A 19,365-nucleotide genomic window follows, 5' to 3' on the forward strand; every position below is an offset into this window, starting at 1 on the left:
CATGCGAGTAGATTTGATCTTCTATTAAACAAAAATGCAATTACAGCTCTAAAAAGGTCAACCTAGACTTCTGTAACAGATCTGTTCAGGTCATCGCTGTTTCTCTGACCTTGTGAGTCTTTGGAATTTTAAAAGTGTATTTTGCTTGCCTTTCATGTGGTCTGTGTACAAGTCACTGTGGCGTATGCGGTCCTACACAGCCTTGCTATAGACGTGACGAGCCTCCGCTATGTTGCAATGGAGAACAGGTTCAGTACGGAGCTGCTGAGAAAATTCAGCTGGAAAGCTCGTTGCAGAAAAGCATCGTTATCTGCGTCCAGCGGCAAAGCGTCCATCGTGGGTGCTGAAGAATCGATTTCACAGGCTGCGGGTCCAGGCGATTTAGAGTGTTAAAGGTCCCAGCGAAAACGGAACGGCGCTGGTCCTTTTACACGCACGCACGCAACCAAATGCAAAGGACGCCGTAGTCGGCAGGATTTGAACCTGCGCGGGGAGACCCCAACAGATTTCAAGTCTGTCACCTTAACCACTCGGCCACGACTACAGCGAGCGCTGCGGCCGCTGCCTTCTTGCTACAATCGAACAGGGAGTGCGAGGCGGCGGCGGCAGTGGAGGCAACTTTTTTCAAGTTCGCTCTCCGTTTAAGAAACCTTTTACGCCATACGTGCAAGCACACACACACACACACCTCAGAGGACTTAAGGGTGGCTTCAAGTTGGAATGATAAAGTCTCCCCGTTCGGACATGAAAACAGAACGTTCTTAGACAGAAAGCAATCAACAACGGAGACATGTGGACGACGATTTTAGTCACTGCACTTTGAATAGCATTTTTACTCCAGTTACAGGAGATGCACCAATGGCCCTTGACCTACGCTCTTACCAATGCCTTGAACATTCAAACAAAACAGCCCTCAAGTCCTGCGGTTTAATATAACGCTGTTACGTGTCGAGGCAGTATTTGACTCTGTCCTACCGTTGAGACACGGGGCGTATATGGAAACGAACACATGCTACGGATCGTCTCTAATCGGTCCCTACAGTTGGAAGGCTCCTTGAAGCGTGCACCCCCATCATTCATCTTTGCGCATCTGTGAAAGGTAGACTCTTGAGCAATGTTTGAGCCAGCTCTAAGGCAACTAACTAGTGCTATTGGACAGACACCTCTGGAAGATCCTAAGAGTCTCTTAACACCACTTCCAGCAGCAAGCTTAATTGTTCGCTGGAGGTCTCCCACCCAGGTACTGACCAGGCAAAAAATCACCAGTACATTGAATGAGGAAGTTAATCCTGAAATCCAATTACATATCTCAAGGTAAGACAAATCCATAAGAACATGTCTTAGTATTACTTCGTTTACATTAGTATGGCACTGAGTTGGAGCTCCTCTTTAAGCTGTGGTTTAGTTTTGCATTCATGTGTTTCTAGAGCAGTTATTTATGGGGGTGGGTGGGTCTTTCACAGAGGCTCAGGACAAATCCCCCGCCTGAAAGTCTGATGTGTGCGTTCAGACAGTCACAGGTCAAGAGCCAGGCAGGAGGACAATGGACAGAAGAGCCAACGAACTAAAAATAAAAGAACAGATATGAAAAAGCCACCATCTTTTTCTTTTTGACATTTTCCGACTTTCATGCAAGCCAGGACAAAGTTGCTCGTAGCTACTTGTGGATTCAAATACTCTATCGAGTGCTTTGATGAGTTTTTGCAATTTGATTGTCGTCCTGTCAGCCTGTTTCTGTTTTTTTTTTTTTCAATCTAGGGATGGAAAGTATGAGGGAAATGATGGAGCAATCAATAACCGCTCCGGAAAAATGGCAGAAAGAAATGGTCCGTCACTAAGGACATTTGTGAAGCAGAGGAGTGACATCACCACAAAGGCGACACATTCTGCTGATGGTTTTGGTGAATAATGATTGAGGCGCGTTAAGAGAAAGGTAGCTGTGTCAGCATGCGTAGGCTGCAAAGGATCAAGCAAAGGTTTACTCCATTCTGAAAAGAGAAGAAAAGAAGCACAGCGTTTCGACTGTGGAGCCTTCTGCGCCATCTTCTTTAGCGGTGATGATGTTTACATTGGAAAAACTGAGACATGCGTCCCTGGGTGGGCTTGAACCACCAACCTTTCGGTTAACAGCCGAACGCACTAACCGATTGCGCCACAGAGACTGACGGCCGCTTGTGCTCCCTACATTTGCAGGTTTATGGTCAAAGAAAACAATCACTTGCGCTTCTTGCAGCCGGCAATCTTTTTCCACTGACAACCAAGAAATGGATTTCATCTTTCACAAGCTGTATGGATTTTGAAATGTATGGACGATGCCAGGTGTCCCACAACACCACAGCGCCGACACACCTTTGGTTGTCCCACATAAAAAACATAGCCATTGCAGGCGCCCAGCCGGATTGTAGAGGGCAGGTGCCTTAAGCCTCCATTTACATTGTCCGGTAGCAAGCGAACCTCGAATTTCCTTGCTCCTGTTTTTATACCGTCAACATCTCTAACCTCAGTTCCATGGTGGACGGTGCAGTACTGCTTAAGCCAGGTGTGAATGTCCTCCGTCTTTGCCAGTTCCGAGAACATAACAACATGCACCGTTTTCCTCTCTCTCTCTGTCAGAGGCTGCAAGTTGATCTTCTCAAGGGCAGGAACTTTCCCTCTTTTTGCCTCAAACACATCCACACATTGTTCAAACAGAGAATAGGTAGCAAAAACAACCTCAAATGCTTTCTGACCTGGGAGAGCGAAGATGAAATCCAAGTGCCGAGGTTCAAAGCCACGTTCCTTCTGTAACACTTTTCTGCTGAACTGCATACAATCCATGAAGAGGTCATCCAAAAGCTCAAAACGTACAGCATTCTTGCGGGATCCAAAGGTTGCCATCTCAAACTGCAAAACAAACACTGCTTCCACAAAACAAGAAAACAATCCAACTACTCTAACTACAGGCTGATCAAGGTATCTCCCCTGCCAGGTAAGCCGAGAGCCGCAGGCGATGAGCCCAGAGCTGAACGGGCCCCACTGGCTCGTTTGTAAGGCCAGGTGCATTGCCAACCACGACCGGCAGGGCAGAGGCCTTGAAGGCGGCCTGGGCTCCTGCAGCTGTCCAGCCACGCACTCTGGTTTCTCTTCATCTCGTACAAATCTTTTGCCTTTTACTAAAGATTTCCATGGAGAGGAACATGAATGAGTTCCATACAATTTTTGTGCTTCCCTGCCTTCGGGTGGGGCGCAGCTGGGCTGGTCAAAGAGAGAAACTAAAACCGCTCACAATCGCTCTTATTACGGCGACTGTGGCCGTCTGCTCTGCGAGTCCTCGGTCTCCGCCTCTCTGATTGGCGCTCTTTTCTTTGGGGGGCGGGAATATGCTGTGAAATATGAAGCGTTACAGCAACGACATGCCATGAGACGATTGATAACGATTTCCATAGGATCCCCGCGGTTGCCTGGCAACCGTCAGCTTTGCGCAGTGGCAGTATCGTAGCCTGTGAGGTTTAGCCGAGGCGCGATTATTGCTAGTTGAAAACTTTTCCCAATACCCCGCTTCCGCCGGTTTGCAATACAATCGGCGAAAGCAATTTTTGACAGTCTCGTCAGAGACTGAGCAAGGTGTTTAAAGACAGATTTTGTCATGGTAACATCATGGTAGAAAGAAACAAGCTTGTTACGTCTCAACAGAAACGCTCTTTAGCTCTTTCAGCGTTATGCAGAGAACAGCGTCTGTCGAGATCACTTTTGAGTCAGCGCGAAACGCCGTGTGCTGTCAGTTTGATTTCATATTGCTCGTAGCGGCGCCCGGCTTTTGTCTGTCAAACGTTAGGTTGCGCTTCTTCATGCTGCATCGTCGGCATGAGTGGAGCTTTTTAAACGTCTGTACTTACTGCGCCCCATAAGAAATCGTTTGTCCCCGTTCAAAAGAGATTGTGCGATGCCCTGCAGCGTTCGCAAAGCAAACCTTTGACAGTTTGAAAAGAGGAATTTATTCTGCTTCCTGTGCGTGCAGTAGTTACAAAGTTGAACGTCTTTACACGATCTGCTGCAGTTTTCAGTGGGCGGGCTTTGTCAGATGGCTTGGAAAAACGCACTGTGTTTCGGCTCGGGAAACATCATGAGCAGTGTCCTGCATGTTTTCTGTGTATAGCTGTCTTTTAACGCATACAGAATTCATTCGGAATCATTGTAAGATTCTCCCTCAGTTCCGTTGTGCAGTGCTTTACCTCTTTCAAAAGGCTTCACTTTCCTAGTCACATTCCAAGGCTCATCGAACCCGGGCTGTTTCCTCCAGCGGTATAGTATTGCAGTGAGACAGCACGATGCCTGCAAGACTATGTCACACTAAACGCCACAGATTGTGTTTGTCTGTTCGTGTCAGTCGTCCTGCAGCCACGGGAAGTGGGACACAAACATGCTGCAATGCTTTCAGGACGTTAGGATTTGTTTGTGCAACATCCGAGAAGAGTACTTGTGGCTTGAATGTGAACTGTACGTGCCCGCCCCCTTTCCTCTGTAGTGCATGAGTTCCTCCCGGCATGCCCTTCGTCATTGTTCTGTCATCTTGTATTTAAAGGGTTGTATTTCTGCTGCTGAAAATAAGCAACGGTTTTCTCACAACGCCCTTTGTTCCCGACGGAGCCCTTGTCTGTCATGAAATTCTTCAAAACCTCAAGCTAGAAGAAGAAGACGACAAATATGAAGCGTTACAGCAACGACATGCCATGAGACGATTGATAACGATTTCCATAGGATCCCCGCGGTTGCCTGGCAACCGTCAGATTTGCGCATTGGTAGTATCGTAGCCTGTGAGGTTTAGCCGAGGCGCGATTATTGCTAGTTGAAAACTTTTCCCAATACCCCGCTTCCGCCGGTTTGCAATACAATCGGCGAAAGCAATTTTTGACAGTCTCGTCAGAGCGTGACATAGTCTTGCAGGCATCGTGCTGTCTAACTGCAATACTATACCGCTGGAGGAAACAGCCCGGGTTCAATGAGCCTTGGAATGTGACTAGGAAAGTGAAGCCTTTTGAAAGAGGTAATGTCGACGCTTTTTTAACAGAGCACCAAAAAAGCGTCTTTTTTGAAGGCCTGGGTACTGAGCATTGGTGGTTCAGTGGTAGAATTCTCACTTCCCACGTGGGAGGCTCTGGTTCGATTCCCAGCCAAAGCAGTGGCTTTTGCAGCGAGCGGCTCCATCACTTGCATCCCCTTGCAACTCGCAACTGAAAACCCACTGAAGCAAAGCATTTGTTAGCCAGGTCAGTACCCGGATGAGGGTGAGCTACAGGGAAAAACAAAGTTTCCAGCTGGAAGCGGTGTTAATGGTGCCGGTGGGGGGGCGCTCAACCTGAGGTCTGTGCGGGTCCCAATGCCCCAGCATAGTGACGGAGACGCTGTGTTGTAAAAGGGCGCTGTCTCTTGGATGAGATGTAAAACCGAGGTCACAGCGCTCTGTGGTCATTAAAAATGACCACCAAAACCTTTGACAAAAGCTCTTGGTAATTGATGGTCTTCAATAATGCTTCTCCTTTAGGTACATTTTAAATCAGCTGAAAAATGCTGTGAAATGGGGGGTCACTTCACGCCAGTGTAGGATTTGGGTTACAAGAACCATGAAACTGCACGAGAAAGCCCGTACACTGAATTACACGGCTTTCTATTCAAAGGAGGGCAAAAGAAATTCCCTGAGTTCGATTTTTTGCAGCACAGAGAGGATTGCTGTCGTGAGGCTGGTTAGCTCAGTTGGTTAGAGCGTGGTGCTAATACCGCCAAGGTCGTGGGTTCGATCTCCATACAGGCCAGGTCGTTTTCTCCTCTCTTACAAAAGCTGTTAGGTTCCTTTCCGTGGTGAGATGGGTTGTCATGCAACGCTGCCACATAGTGCCGACAGACAATTAAATGACAAAAATGAAGAGAGTTAAAGCAGCTGGAAAGGTTTTCTTACAACTTTTGAGCTGACACAGTTTTGGAAAATGTTTTCTTCACGCTGCACTGTACCACATAGGCAGCCAAGAGTCTCCAAAACAAAACAGAATTGACAGTCATATAATGTCCATTAACCCCGGTTTTAAACACAGACTCATGTCTGCCATCATAAGAATATGAGTCCAATATTTTAGAATATAGTCAGAATGTCTTCTAACCTTACCTGTGGTGTCTTTAATCCCTATTGCTCAATGCATGGTGTACGTACTGCATACATGTGTCTTGAGAATGAGGAATGGGCCCCTGAGACATTTACCTGTTTCACAAATGATCGGATTTTACTAGAGATTCTGTTTGGGATTCAGATGTGCATTCGGACAGCAATTCCTTTCAAGAAATGATACGTTCTGGATGAGGTCAAAGGTGCTGGAACACTGTATTTAGGATGTGTTTGCAGTGATTGTGTCTCCTGCTTCAACGCAGTGATATATAGATGTGCTCCTGTAATTTATTGGTACATGCCCAGGGCAGTAAGTAGTCTGAGGATTTATTTCCAGAAGGCATAGAGCAGTGAAACAGTGAAGTAGTGCAGCACACTGGATCATTATATTATTAGAATCTATTCTACCTAAATTATTACATTATACACAACTTGAGCTCTCAGCACCGTACTGAGCCCAGGTGTTTTTCTAAAGCTGTCAGGTGCAGTTCATTTACATGAAGGAAATCTCTTACTGGGTACGATTACAATGCAGTAAGTAGCACAGGCTACTAAGGGAGTAGCCTGATGCGTTTAAAAACAACCAGCGCCAGGCAGGAGTCGAACCTCCAAACTCCTAATCCATCGTCAGACACATTATCCATTGCACCACTGGCCCTGGTGTGACACTGCAGGACTGTAACCCAGTGAGCTTAGCACTGCAACTAGTAAAATATTATCCCCGGTCCATTCTTTTCCAAAAGTGAGAAACACCTGTTTTCTACATTTTGTCTGTTTTAAAACCATATCTCTTTAAACCAAACCAAGAGTTTGTCTTTTGCACTGATATTCTGATTCATTTCGATTTCAAAGAAAAAAAAAACATTACCTTCCAAAGCATCATAAAATTGTCCCTTCCTCCAGACTCTACTTCTCTCTTGTAGTAGTACAGCAGACCTTTCCAGGTGATCAGATCACAGAGTCCGAAATGAGCTTCCTCCATCAAGCAAAGTACCTGAACATGACTCTGTCATCATGAAAGCGCCCCTGTAATAAAGAAATTAAATCCGAAATCAAGAGGGCAGTTGCCTACTGAAGTTCAAGAAGTCATAAATTTTAACCTAGCAACACATTAAAGGCTGCATCTATACAAGTACGATTCTAGAAATGCTCACCAGATTACGTTTTAAGAAAGAACTGCGCCTCAGGTTCCGCCGAGATCTTAACTCGGATGGCAGGATTCAGAGTCTGGAGTGTGGAATGATGGCGCACGGAGGGTCCACATACTGTGGATCCCTCAGTGATCTTCCGCGTGTTCAAACTGCCAGCGTGTGACTCCCCTGTCCCCCTGACCTCATTGCTCTGCTCTCGCCTCTCTGCAGCTGAGCCCGACTCATGGTAAAGTGGAAAAAAATATGCCCTCAACGTGAGATTTACTCTGGAGTGAGGATAGTTGTTACCTTCTTATCGTTGAAACGGATGTATGTGATGTGGCGACTAGTTTCTTCTCCATTAGCAGGCTTAAGGTTAAAGAAAAAAACATTGCTGACTTCTTTTTTTTTTGCCAGCCGCGAGCGCTGATTAGCGAGGTTTGTATTTCATGTTTTGCAAGTTGCATCCATTTTAAGAAAAACAAGTCATTCAAGACAGGAAATGAATACTTGCATTTAATTAAGTCTAGCCGTAGGCGGTTGTCTGTAAGGACCAGTTCTGTTCGAGAAGACAGAACAAAGAATGCACCACTGGGATTCGGACCCAGGATCTCCTGTTTAAGAGACAAGCGCTTTAACCAACTAAGCCACGGCACCCCGGGAGTATTGTCCTTTTGCAGCCACTTGGACACGCCACTCAGACACATCTGCATTCGGTGTGTGCTCCGCCTGCTCGCTGAGCAAGTTGCCACCTTTACATACAATAGCAACATCGACACCAAGAGAAAGGATGACAAATGGCTTTTATCTGGAACTTTTCATGTCCAAGGAGCTCAATGTGCTTTCTGTGTACAACAGGGCCACTGAACTCCACACTGGCCACTGAACCACAGCAGTGGCTTGCTGGCTTGACATCTCCCAAGGAAAATGTTGAAATCGCATGTGGAACAGGAAAAGGACCCTCGAGTACGAGGGAAAAAAAAGAAAAAGATCATCTGGAGCGCGCCAACCCATTTCTGGACAGCCCAGTTCTGTTCACGAGGTGGCTGAGTGGTTAAGGCGATGGCTTGTTAATCCATTGTGCTCTGCATGTATGAGTTCAAATCCCACTCTTGTCGGTTTCCATGTCTGACATGTGTGCCCGTTCGACGTTGGCCCTCCTTTTGTTTGCTCCAGTACTAGAGCCTTACATTTTCTAGCGGTGGCTGAACATGGTATAGTAGGCTAACGTCGGTATCGAGCAGTGGCAGTAACAGTATTTACGTGCCACTGCTGCCAAGTGGCTCTGGGTTGAGACCGCGTTTTCACTTACTTGCAGCACAAACGGAGAAAGCGATTTTTGACAGTCTCTCGAGAGACTGCGCTAGGTGTTTAGGGATAGACTTTGTCAGTTCCCCCTGGGATGATGGCCTCTCAAATAGTTTGTGATTCCTCTAGACGTTTATACAGTAGAAGCCTGCTTCGTGGCTTAAATCCAAGCTAAGGAAACGAGTTAGAGGTCTGATGCAGAACTGCGAATTCAATGAAGGGGAACACTACAGTACATTGCACTGTATGTGTGAGGAAAGCTGCCCCCTTCTGTTCCTTGTCGACCGAACAGAGGACTGTAAAGGATACCGCCAAGAAACTTTAGGATGCTGGTTGGAATCCAGCTCCAAAGAGGCCCCTTTGGGTGTTATGTCATCAAAAAGTAAGAACAGAGAATCTCCCTTTGATCAAAAGCGCAACAGAACTGTTTTCCGTGGAGCAGGTTTCAGACCCGTAGACCTGTTTTATTTGTAGGGCAGGGCGCATTCCCAAACGCGAATCTCCTGTTTTAGAAATGCTTTGGGCGGCGTGAAGTGAAAATAAGAAGTGGGCTCCAGATGCACATGGAAGCAATCAAGTGTTTCATCCGAGCTGTTTCAAAGACTGCTCAACAGCTTTCCTTTTACAGAGGCCCAACGATTAATGATGGGGGTGCACCCTTCAATGTGCCTTACGACTCTAGGGAGTGATTGAGACGATTCGTAGCGTGTGTTCATTTCCCTCTATTCCCCATGTTGCAGTGGTAAGATGACGTAAATTCCTGCTTCGACACGTAACGGCGTTATAATCAAGTACAGGAGCTGAGGGCTTTTGTTTTGTTTCGTTTTCTATGGCGTTCGTAAGCGCGCAAAACAAAGACAATTCCTGCGTCTAACACGAATGTAAATGCTTTTGAAAGTGCAGTGTGGTGCAGCTTGTAAAATCCTTGTCCACATTTGTGGTTTGTTGATGTTTTTTCTGTCTGCCAAAGTTGCATTTTGACATCCGGACGGGGAGACTTTATCATTTGAACGTGAAGCCAGCCTTAAACCCTCTGAGGCGTGTCTGTCTGCCGGCATGTATCTTGTGAAAGGTTTTTTTTTTAACAGAGAGCGACTTTAAAAAGGTTTCCGCAGCCACCTCGCACTCCGTGTTAGATTATAGGAGGAATGCGGCGGCGGCGAGCTCGCTGTAGTCGTGGCCGAGTAGTTAAGGCGATGGATTTGAAATCCATTGGGGACTCCCCGCTCAGGTTCGAATCCTGCCGACTACGGCGTCTGCCGCACGTCACCTTGTGCCTGTGCGGCAAAGGCGAAGTGCCGCTTCTCCTTTCCTGGTACTATAAAAATGCTACATCGCTTGGTCCTGCTTCCATAAAAAGCAGTTCTTCAGGTAATTCTACTCTCTTACCAAAGCTGTTAGGTTTCTTTCCGTGGTGAGATGGGTTGTCATGCAACGCTGCCACATAGTGCCGACAGACAAGTGTGTTGCGGGAGAAGAGAAAAGTGTTTGAAGATTTAAGAGTGTCTTAGGTGGAGCCAAAATCAAGTGTCACAAATGCAAGTGGGAAGATTTCCAATGTTTAATATGGTCAAAATAAGCGGAAGTTACCAGCTGGTCCGGCACAGTCTGCCATGCTTTTGTCATATACTGTAAAGTGGTGTGGAACTGGGTGTCGAACTGGAGCCTCACCATTTGCATATGTGAGGCTCCAGTTATACATCGAGTGTCACCTGGAGAGGTTTTCTTACAACTTTTGAGCTGACACAGTTTTGGAAAATGTTTCCTTCACGGTGCACTGAACAACATAGGCAGCCAAGAGTCTCCAAAACAAAACAGAATGGACAGATAGGAGAAAATTCCCACTCGTCCTGAAGTTCCCAAAATCCAGCACTGAGCGTAAACAAAGTGTCTAAGTAGCGTGGGAATGCTAACCCTAACCCTAGCTGGAGTTTGAGCAATCCGGCACTGAGCGTAAGAAGATGAGTCAAAGTAACGTCTAATCGGATTAGTTTCCTTAGAGCTGGTTCAGAGTTTGCTCAAGAGTTTACCTTTCACAGATGCGCAAAGAAGAATGTTGGGGGTGCACGCTTCAAGGCGCCTTACAGCTGTAGGGAGTGATTCGAGACGATTCGTGGCGTGTGCTCGTTCCCATATACCGTACGACCCGGGGTGCAGTGCTAGGATGACGTACAATACCGCTTGGGCACGTAACGGGGTTATATGCAAGTGCAGGACGTGAGGGTTTTCGTTTGTTCGTTTTGTTTTGCTCTGCTTTGCTTTGTTTTGCTTTCCATCGCGTTGGTAAGAGCGTAAATAAAAAGGCGATTCCTGTGTCTACCACTAATGTAAGAGCTATTTCAAGTGCGACGTGGTGCGGCTTTTCAAATGCTTGTGGGCATTTCTCTGTTGTTGATTCTTTTTTTGTGTGTAACAAAGTGGCATTTTCATGTCCGGACGGGGAGACTTTATCATTCCGACATGAAGCCACCCTTAAGTCCTCTGAGGCGTGTCTGTCTGCAAGGCTTGTATTTTGGAAATGTTTTTTTGAAACGGAGAACGACTTTGAAATAGGCTTCCGCCGGCGCCTCGCGATCCAGGTAAGATTGTAGCAAGAACGCAGCGGCAGTGGGGCTTGCTGTAGTCGTGGCTGAGTGGTTAAGGCAATGGACTAAAAATCCATTGGGGTCTCCCCGCACAGGTTCCAATCCTGCCGACTACGTTGTCCACTTTCAGTCGGTGTGTTTCGGCTCAAGCAAAGAAGCGCGCCTCTTTGCTGTTCCTGGTGGTTTTAAAACGCCCAATCGCTTGTACCCGCTGCCTTAGAAATAAGTTCTTCAGCGTCCGCAAATGGCATTTTGCAGCTGGAAGCAGATGTCGACGCGTTTTGCACAGAGCACCAAAAAAGCATCTTTTTTGAAGGCCTAGGCACTGAGCATTGGTGGTTCAGTGGTAGAATTCTCGCCTGCCACGGGGGAGGCTCGGGTTCGATTCCCGGCCAATGCAGTGGCTTTTGCAGCGAGCGGCTCCATCACTTGCATCCCCTTGCAACTCGCAACTGAAAACCCACTGAAGCTAAGCAGGTGTGAGCCAGGTCAGTACCTGGATGAGCTACAGGGAAAAACAAAGCTTCCAGCTGGAAGCGGTGTTAATGGTGCCGGCAGGGGGGCGCTCACCCTGAGGTCTGTGCGGGTCCCAATGCCCCAGTATAGTGACGGAGATGCTGTGTTGTAAAAGGGCGCTGTCTTTTGGATGAGATGTAAAACCGAGGTCATAGCGCTCTGTGGTCATTCAAAATGACCACCAAAACCTTTGACAAAAGCTCTTGGTAATTGATGGTCTTCAATAATGCTTCTCCTTTAGGTACATTTTAAATCAGCTGAAAAATGCTGTGAAATGGGGGGGCACTTCAGGCCAGTGTAGGATTTGGGTTACAAGAACCATGAAACTGCACGAGAAAGCCCGTACACTGATTACACGGCTTTCTATTCAAAGGAGGACAAAAGAAATTCCCTGAGTTTGATTTTTTGCAGCACAGAGAGGAGCACTGTCGTGAGGCTGGTTAGCTCAGTTGGTTAGAGCGTGGTGCTAATAACGCCAAGGTCGCGGGTTTGAGCCCTGTACGGGCCAGGTCTAGGTCCAGGTCCCTGTTTGTGAAACAGGCAAATGACTGTCTCAGGGGCCCATTCCTCATTCTCAAGACACATGTATGCAGTATGTACACCGTGCATTGAGCAATAGGGACTGAATACACCACAGGTAAGGTTAGAAGTCATTCTGAGGTGCCACATGTGAGGGATACAGCTAGGCATCCGAAATGTAGGGTTTGAGACCCTTCAGGAGTACTGCATCCTTTGAGACAGACCCGTGCATGTTAAACAAATGATCATTTCTTTCGGCATTAGGGACTAAATATACTAAACATATGATGCTAAAATGTTATTTTCACATATATTAATGTAATAAATGATTGCTTATGCTTTAGAAACAAATCTAATTAAAATAAAAGCTTAAGTTTTGTATTTATCTTGTACCATAGAACATGATTTTCTTTGTATTTCAAGCCCACAAAGTGTCCAAATGACGCACTACATGATATAAGGAAGATTATCACATGCATATCGGTATTATCTTTCTTATGAAAATGCATTCCTTTCATTACCTTTTACTTTTTAAAATGAACTCAAATTGAGTATAATGTAATAATTTAAGTAGAATAGATTCTAATAATATAATGATCCAGTGTTTTGCACTACTTCACTGCTTCACTGCTCTATGCCATCTGGAAATAAATCCTCAGACTGCTTACTGCCCTGGGCATGTACCAATAAATTAAAGGAGCACATCTGTTTATCACTGCGTTGAAGCAGGAGACACACAGTCTCTGCAAACACATCCTAGATACAGTGTTCCAGCACCTTTGACCTCATCCAGAACGTATCATTTCTTGAAAGGGATTGCTGTCCGAATGCACATCTGAATCCCAAACAGAATCTCTAGTAAAATACGATCATTTGTGAAACAGGCAAATGACTGTCTCAGGGGCCTATTCCTCATTGTCAGACACATGTATGGAATGCTTTCACCGTGCATTGAGCAATAGGGATTAAAAACACCGCAGGTAAGGTTAGATGTCATGTTCTATGATCATTTCTTTCAGCATTAGGGACTAAATATACTAAACGTATGATGCTAAAATGTTATTTTTACATATATTAATGTAATAAATGATTGCTTATGCTTTATAAACAAATCTAATTAAAATAAAAGCTTAAGTTTTGTATTTATCTTGTACCATAGAACATGATTTGCTTTGTATTTCAAGCCCACAAAGTGTCCAAATGTTCTATGATCATTTCTTTCAGCATTAGGGACTAAATATACCAAACGTATGATGCTAAAATCCTGAAAAAAGGATGTGCTCCATCTCGTCAGTAGATTGGATTCCAAAACTGATTTGGGTCAATATACATTACCTTTGAAATTAAAGTACAGTCTACTGTAGGGAACCATCAACTTAGAAAGCATTGGCCTTCCCTGGGGGTCAGGTAGGTGCAAAAGATAAACCTTTATCCTATCTTTATCTTAAGATAAGTGGCCAAGCAGTATTTTTCCAAGTTTCACCAAGCACATCATGTTGCCATAGTAGACAAAGTTCTATAAAATGTTAAATAACTTTTAAAAAAAGCATCTTGGTCTTACAGTACTGTACAAGGTGAATTAAACTGTCCCTGGTAATAAAAAGTAATTAGAAGCATCTCAGAAACTTTATCTCTAGAAACATTAGCTGTTTTATATCATGTAATTTAGTGTGATGTTGTCAGAATTCAAGGACATTAGCACACACAGAAATTGGTTCAGTTAAATCTAAAAAACACAGCTAAACATGGGTTTAAATGTAACAGAAGTCTTACCTCTTGTCAAAAGATTTAATTCAAGAAGCGATGTAATAAATGATTGCTTATGCTTTATAAACAAATCTAATTAAAATAAAAGCTTAAGTTTTGTATTTATCTTGTACCATAGAACATGATTTTCTTTGTATTTGAAGCCCACAAAGTGTCCAAATGATGCACTACATGATATAAGGAAGATTATCACATGCATATCGGTATTATCTTTCTTATGAAAATGCATTCCTTTCATTACCTTTTACTTTTTAAAATGAACTCAAATTGTGTATAATGTAATAATTTAAGTAGAATAGATTCAGGTAGGAAATATAGAGTCATGATGTTTATGGCTGACATCATTTCACATGGGTGAATTTTAAGCTAAGAAATAAAAACATTTACAATGAAGATACCATTGCTTAATTTTAAATGCCTTTAAAAAATAAATACCTCCTGAGAATAATTTGCCACTCCCAGATCCTTGGTAAGGTACTGTTTGAATCCAATCAGGAGAGGAGCATCCAGGGAGTGCTTTCTATAGAGTCCAGCTTGGGCCACTCTCTTCCGGCCTGCTGATACTTTTTAACTACTCAGGGCCTGTAAGGATATAAAACACCGGTTTAAACATTTTATACCTATAAGACAAATTAGAATTTTAGTAAAAAATAGATACATCTGAAAAATAAAAAGTCTTACTGCTGATAGAGTTCTTCAGAGCTCACATCTTCCCCTTCCTTATCCGCTTCTGTTTCAGTTTCTAGAGCAGCCTCTGGCATCTCTTCCTCCTGGACTGCGGCCTCTTGCTCAGGGCCGCTGGAATGCAGGTAGATTCTTTTCAACATGCTTTTACATAATATGTTGTAACAATGATTTCAAAAAGAAACTACAGAAGCCTTACAGATTAAAAATATCTCACCTTGCCAATGTGTCTTCAGGCTTCCCATGTACAAAAAGGCCCAAGGACTCTAGCAGTCTTACAACCACTATCCTGTTTGCCTCACCAGACACGATCTCTATTCTGTGGTAATCCACGATGACCCCGTTCTTCAGGTGATTCATCATGTCCTCCCTCGCCTGTTGAGAGGCCATCCTGATGTTTTCTGCCGTGGCGTGCTTCATACACGCCCTCTTCAAGTGAGCAGGAAGCTGATCAAGAGTATTCAGGCACATCTTGCACACCAGGGGAATCCTCGCGGGTTTCCTTTGAAAATAAATAATACCATCTGTGTATAGAAACAAGCTAAGACTGATTTCTTAAATTATCCTTAATTTTCTCTCTCATAGTTTGAGCATAATGATTTTATTGCATTTATATAAGAATTGCTCATTGCTCCTAAATAAATAATGGTTTCATAAAAAAGTGAACACTTGGTCTCAGTCACAGACTTTCCAATAGAAGCCATTGTGGAGTTCAGCAACTGCAGGTCCTAGAAGTGGGGAAGGAATTTTAAAAGAGAAATTGAATTACAATACAGAAGGAATGGCTGAGGGATCACTGAAATATATATATACAAATTCCAAAGACTGAGTCCATATAGAAACAACTACCTTTCATTTTCAGTATAAGAAAAAAAAAACATTATCTTCCAAAGCATCATAAAATTGTCCCTTCTTCCAGACTCTACTTCTCTCTTGTAGTAGTATAGCAGACCTTTCCAGGTGAGCAGATCACAGAGTCCGAAATGAGCTTCCTCCATCAAGCAAAGTACCTGAACATGACTCTGTCTTCATAAAAGCGCCCCTGTAATAAAGAAATTAAATCCGAAATCAAGAGGGCAGTTGCCTACTGAAATACAAGAAGTCATCAATTTTAACCTAGCAACACATTAAAGGCTGCATCTATACAAGTACGATTCTAGAAATGCTCACCAGATTACGTTTTAAGAAGGAACTGCGCCTCAGGTTCCGCCGAGATCTTAACTCGGATGGCAGGATTCAGAGTCCGGAGTGCGGACTGATGGCGCACGGAGGGTCCATATACTGTGGATCCCTCAGTGATCTTCCGCGTATTCAAACCGCCAGCGTGTGACTCCCCTGTCCCCGTGACCTCATTGCTCTGCTCTCTCCTCTGTGCAGCTGAGCCCGACTCACGGTAAAATGGAAAAAAATATGCCCTCGACGTGAGATTTATTCTGGAGCGAGCCAGTGTTGCGCATAGCTGCCTTCAAAGCAGTTAACCCAGGTTCGATTCCCGGCCAACGCAGTTACGAATGTTTTCAAATGCTGTCATGAGCCTTGGATTGTGACTAGCAAAGCGAAGCCTTTTGAAAGAGCTAAAGCACTGCAAAACGGAATTGAAGGAGAATCTTACAGGGGATTCTGAGCAGAGTCTGCATACATGCAGTCAGATAAAGGTGCTGAAAGCTTGAGCTACTCTCAATGTCATGCTGCCCTTCCCCGGAGTAAATCTGTTACATTGTAAGAATGCTTCTGGCAGGTTCAAAAAGAGACCCTTGTTAATTGGAGAAATCAATGATTTCGAATGAATTCTGTATGCGTTAAAAGACAGCTATACACAGAAAACATGCAGGACACTGCTCATGATGTTTCCCGAGCAGAAACACAGTGCGTTTTTCCAAGCCATTTGACAAAGCCCACCCACTGAAAACTGCAGCAGATCGTGTAAAGACGTTCAACTTTGTAACTACTGCACGCACAGGAAGCAGAATAAATTCCTCTTTTCAAACTGTCAAAGGTTTGCTTTGCGAACGCTGCAGGACATCGCACAATCTCTTTTGAATGGGGACAAACGATTTCTTATGGGGCGCAGTAAGTACAGACGTTTAAAATGCTCCACTCATGCCGACGATGCAGCATGAAGAAGCGCAACCTAACGTTTGACAGACAAAAGCCAGGCGCCGCTACGAGCAATATGAAATCATACTGACAAGCACACGGCGTTTCGCGCTGACACAAAAGTAATCTCGACAGACGCTGTTCTCTGCATAAAGCTGAAAGAGCGTTTCTGTTGACACGTAACAAGTTCGTTTCTTTCTACCATGATATCACCGTGACCAAATCTGTCTTTAAACACCTTGCTCAGTCTCTGACGAGACTGTCAAAAATTGCTTTCGCCGATTGTATTGCAAACCGGCGGAAGCGGGGTATTGGGAAAAGTTTTCAACTAGCAATAATCACGCCTCGGCTAACCCTCACAGGCTACGATACTGCCACTGCGCAAAGCTGACGGTTGCCAGGCAACCGCGGGGATCCTATGGAAATCGTTATCGATCGTGTCATGGCATGTCGTTGCTATAACGCTTCATATTTGTCGTCTTCTTCTTCTTCTAGCTTGAGGTTTTGAAGAATTTCATGACAGACAAGGGCTCCGTTGGGAACAAAGGGCGTTGTGAGAAAACCGTTGCTTATTTTCAGCAGCAGAAATACAACCCTTTAAATACAAGATGACAGAACAATGACGAAGGGCATGCCGGGAGGAACTCATGCACTACAGAGGAAAGGGGGCGGGCACGTACAGTTCACATTCAAGCCACAAGTACTCCTCTTGGATGTTGCACAAACAAATCCTAACGTCTTGAAAGCATTGCAGCATGTTTGTGTCCCACTTCCCGTGGCTGCGGGACGACTGACACGAACGGACAAACACAATCTGTGGCGTTTAGCGTGACATAGTCTTGCAGGCATCGTGCTGTCTCACTGCAATATTATACCGCTGGAGGAAACAGTCCATCTGGCCATGAAACTCATTTGAACGTCTAGCTACAGCAACTAACAATATCATGATTTATTCAGGATGTGTGGAATCAGCACGTCCCGGAGACAGCTTCCGAAATCGTGAGCATTCTCTGGTGGTAGGGGCGTTCAAGATGGCGCTCAGGTGGGAGGTAAAGTTTAGTGGTTGGGGAGTTTTTTTGAGTTTTTCATGACCTGAATGTTAATTTTTGCTTTTTTTGACTACAGAAAAATAAGGACTTAACACTAGTTGTTTAAACTTCAGTTATAATTGAAAGAAAAAAAAAACCATTTTTTTTTAGGTTTAAAAAGTCCGATATGAGTAACACTGGGAAAAGAAAAGAGAGTGCTGGGTCTTCGAAGGAGAACTCTAAGATACCTCAATCGTATATGTATAGCACTACAAAAAAATCGATGGCAACTAAAGGGAAAAGTGAAGCAGCTGCAGGGGCAGCAAGAGGGCGGAGGCGCCGCGCGCCCGGCCGAAGTGTTGGACCGGTGCGCTTTACGTGCTGAAATAAACACGCGACAGCCCCGAAATGTTTCCAGAGTGCTGTGCACTGAAGACTTGCCTGGTGCTCCTCCGTGCAGATTCTTTGTCCTCCTCCAGTGCGGGACGAGCCAACACAAGGGAGCGCATTCGCCAACATCCAGGCACGCAATGCGATTTGGAAAGCAGCTCCTTTCCAAAGAGTGGCACACGAACGATCCTTCAGTCCCGCTCGGGGGGCACGGAACCCCCGCCACACACAGCTTCAAGTAGCGAGTCAGGCGCCAGGGCTTTTGCTTACGGCCACACCACCCTGAACACGCCCGATCTCGTCTGATCTTGGAAGCTAAGCAGTGTTGGGCCTGGTTAGTACTTGGATGGGAGACTGCCTGGGAATACCAGGTGCTGTAAGCTCTTGCTCTCCCGGCCAGCAGGGGTCGCCGTTGGTGCCGTAGGCTTTGGGAGGAAAACCTGCAGGATGGAAAGGTGATCTATAGCCTCATCTCTAGAGATGTTTTGTTGCTGTGGCATGTGTGTGACCCATATTCAAAAAAAAAAACCCGTCTGTAAAACGAATATCGAAGCTGCCTCTAAATCTGCAAATGAAGATGAGTCGATAAACCACTCGTTTTTCGTATAACTAGACATATATTCATTTGTTACCGATTTCATTCATTGAGCATGGATACAGTAGAGGTACAGCCATTCACTGTTTGACATGTCTGCACTGGTACAGAACCGAGCAATCAGAAAACGGGTGAAACTGTCTTTAGACTCAGCATACAGTACCGAGGCCCCCCATGACCAAATAAAGGCTAACCTCGATAATCAGCCTAAAGAACGCAGACTACAGCAAAACGACTGACTTTGAAAAGGGAATGAACGTCCGGAAGGAGTAGTGGAACTAGCTTGAGATGCTTCTCCGGACCCCTAACTAAAAGCCAGCGAGAACCAGCAGCGGCGTCCACTCCTGTCGAACCGGGATCCTTCCGCAGCCATGCAGCTCGTGGTGTCCTAACCTTCCTGTATCTGATTTTGGACCAAGCACATCAGGGGAAAGCGCGAACGCAGTCCCCCACTACCAGAAATTATGCAGTCGAGATTCCCACATTTGGGGAATTCGCAGGGGTCAGCACAGCCGGAGTGCAATGGCCGAGCCTCGCCCTGGGTGAACCTCCTTCTTGATCAAGGTATCTCCCCTGCCAGGTAAGTATGAGTTAAACAGGCCCCTGCAAGCGG

The 19,365-nt window shown here is 45.2% G+C and overlaps 10 non-coding genes across 10 annotated transcripts; 6 read left to right on the forward strand and 4 right to left on the reverse strand.

Moving 5' to 3' along the window:
- Positions 1-462: 462 nt before the first annotated feature.
- Positions 463-544, reverse strand: trnas-uga (transfer RNA serine (anticodon UGA)). Its single transcript has one exon. It is a non-coding gene; the product is annotated as a tRNA-Ser (tRNA).
- A 1,544-nt stretch (positions 545-2,088) lies between these two features.
- Positions 2,089-2,162, reverse strand: trnan-guu (transfer RNA asparagine (anticodon GUU)). The gene has a single exon. It is a non-coding gene; the product is annotated as a tRNA-Asn (tRNA).
- Positions 2,163-3,108: 946 nt separating this feature from the next.
- Positions 3,109-3,225, forward strand: LOC138236071 (U5 spliceosomal RNA). Its single transcript, XR_011188471.1, has one exon. It is a non-coding gene; the product is annotated as a U5 spliceosomal RNA (small nuclear RNA).
- A 227-nt stretch (positions 3,226-3,452) lies between these two features.
- Positions 3,453-3,594, forward strand: LOC138236132 (U4 spliceosomal RNA). The gene has a single exon (XR_011188526.1). It is a non-coding gene; the product is annotated as a U4 spliceosomal RNA (small nuclear RNA).
- A 1,170-nt stretch (positions 3,595-4,764) lies between these two features.
- Positions 4,765-4,906, forward strand: LOC138236149 (U4 spliceosomal RNA). Its single transcript, XR_011188543.1, has one exon. It is a non-coding gene; the product is annotated as a U4 spliceosomal RNA (small nuclear RNA).
- Positions 4,907-9,741: 4,835 nt separating this feature from the next.
- On the forward strand, positions 9,742-9,823 carry trnas-uga (transfer RNA serine (anticodon UGA)). The gene has a single exon. It is a non-coding gene; the product is annotated as a tRNA-Ser (tRNA).
- A 1,367-nt stretch (positions 9,824-11,190) lies between these two features.
- trnaf-aaa (transfer RNA phenylalanine (anticodon AAA)) lies at positions 11,191-11,272 on the forward strand. Its single transcript has one exon. It is a non-coding gene; the product is annotated as a tRNA-Phe (tRNA).
- Positions 11,273-16,986: 5,714 nt separating this feature from the next.
- On the reverse strand, positions 16,987-17,128 carry LOC138236140 (U4 spliceosomal RNA). Its single transcript, XR_011188534.1, has one exon. It is a non-coding gene; the product is annotated as a U4 spliceosomal RNA (small nuclear RNA).
- A 1,293-nt stretch (positions 17,129-18,421) lies between these two features.
- LOC138236087 (5S ribosomal RNA) lies at positions 18,422-18,540 on the forward strand. Its single transcript, XR_011188487.1, has one exon. It is a non-coding gene; the product is annotated as a 5S ribosomal RNA (ribosomal RNA).
- A 636-nt stretch (positions 18,541-19,176) lies between these two features.
- On the reverse strand, positions 19,177-19,340 carry LOC138236113 (U1 spliceosomal RNA). The gene has a single exon (XR_011188509.1). It is a non-coding gene; the product is annotated as a U1 spliceosomal RNA (small nuclear RNA).
- Positions 19,341-19,365: the final 25 nt, after the last annotated feature.

This window comes from Lepisosteus oculatus, unplaced genomic scaffold (assembly GCF_040954835.1).
Source record: "Lepisosteus oculatus isolate fLepOcu1 unplaced genomic scaffold, fLepOcu1.hap2 HAP2_SCAFFOLD_87, whole genome shotgun sequence".
Taxonomy (NCBI): Eukaryota; Metazoa; Chordata; class Actinopteri; order Semionotiformes; family Lepisosteidae; genus Lepisosteus; species Lepisosteus oculatus.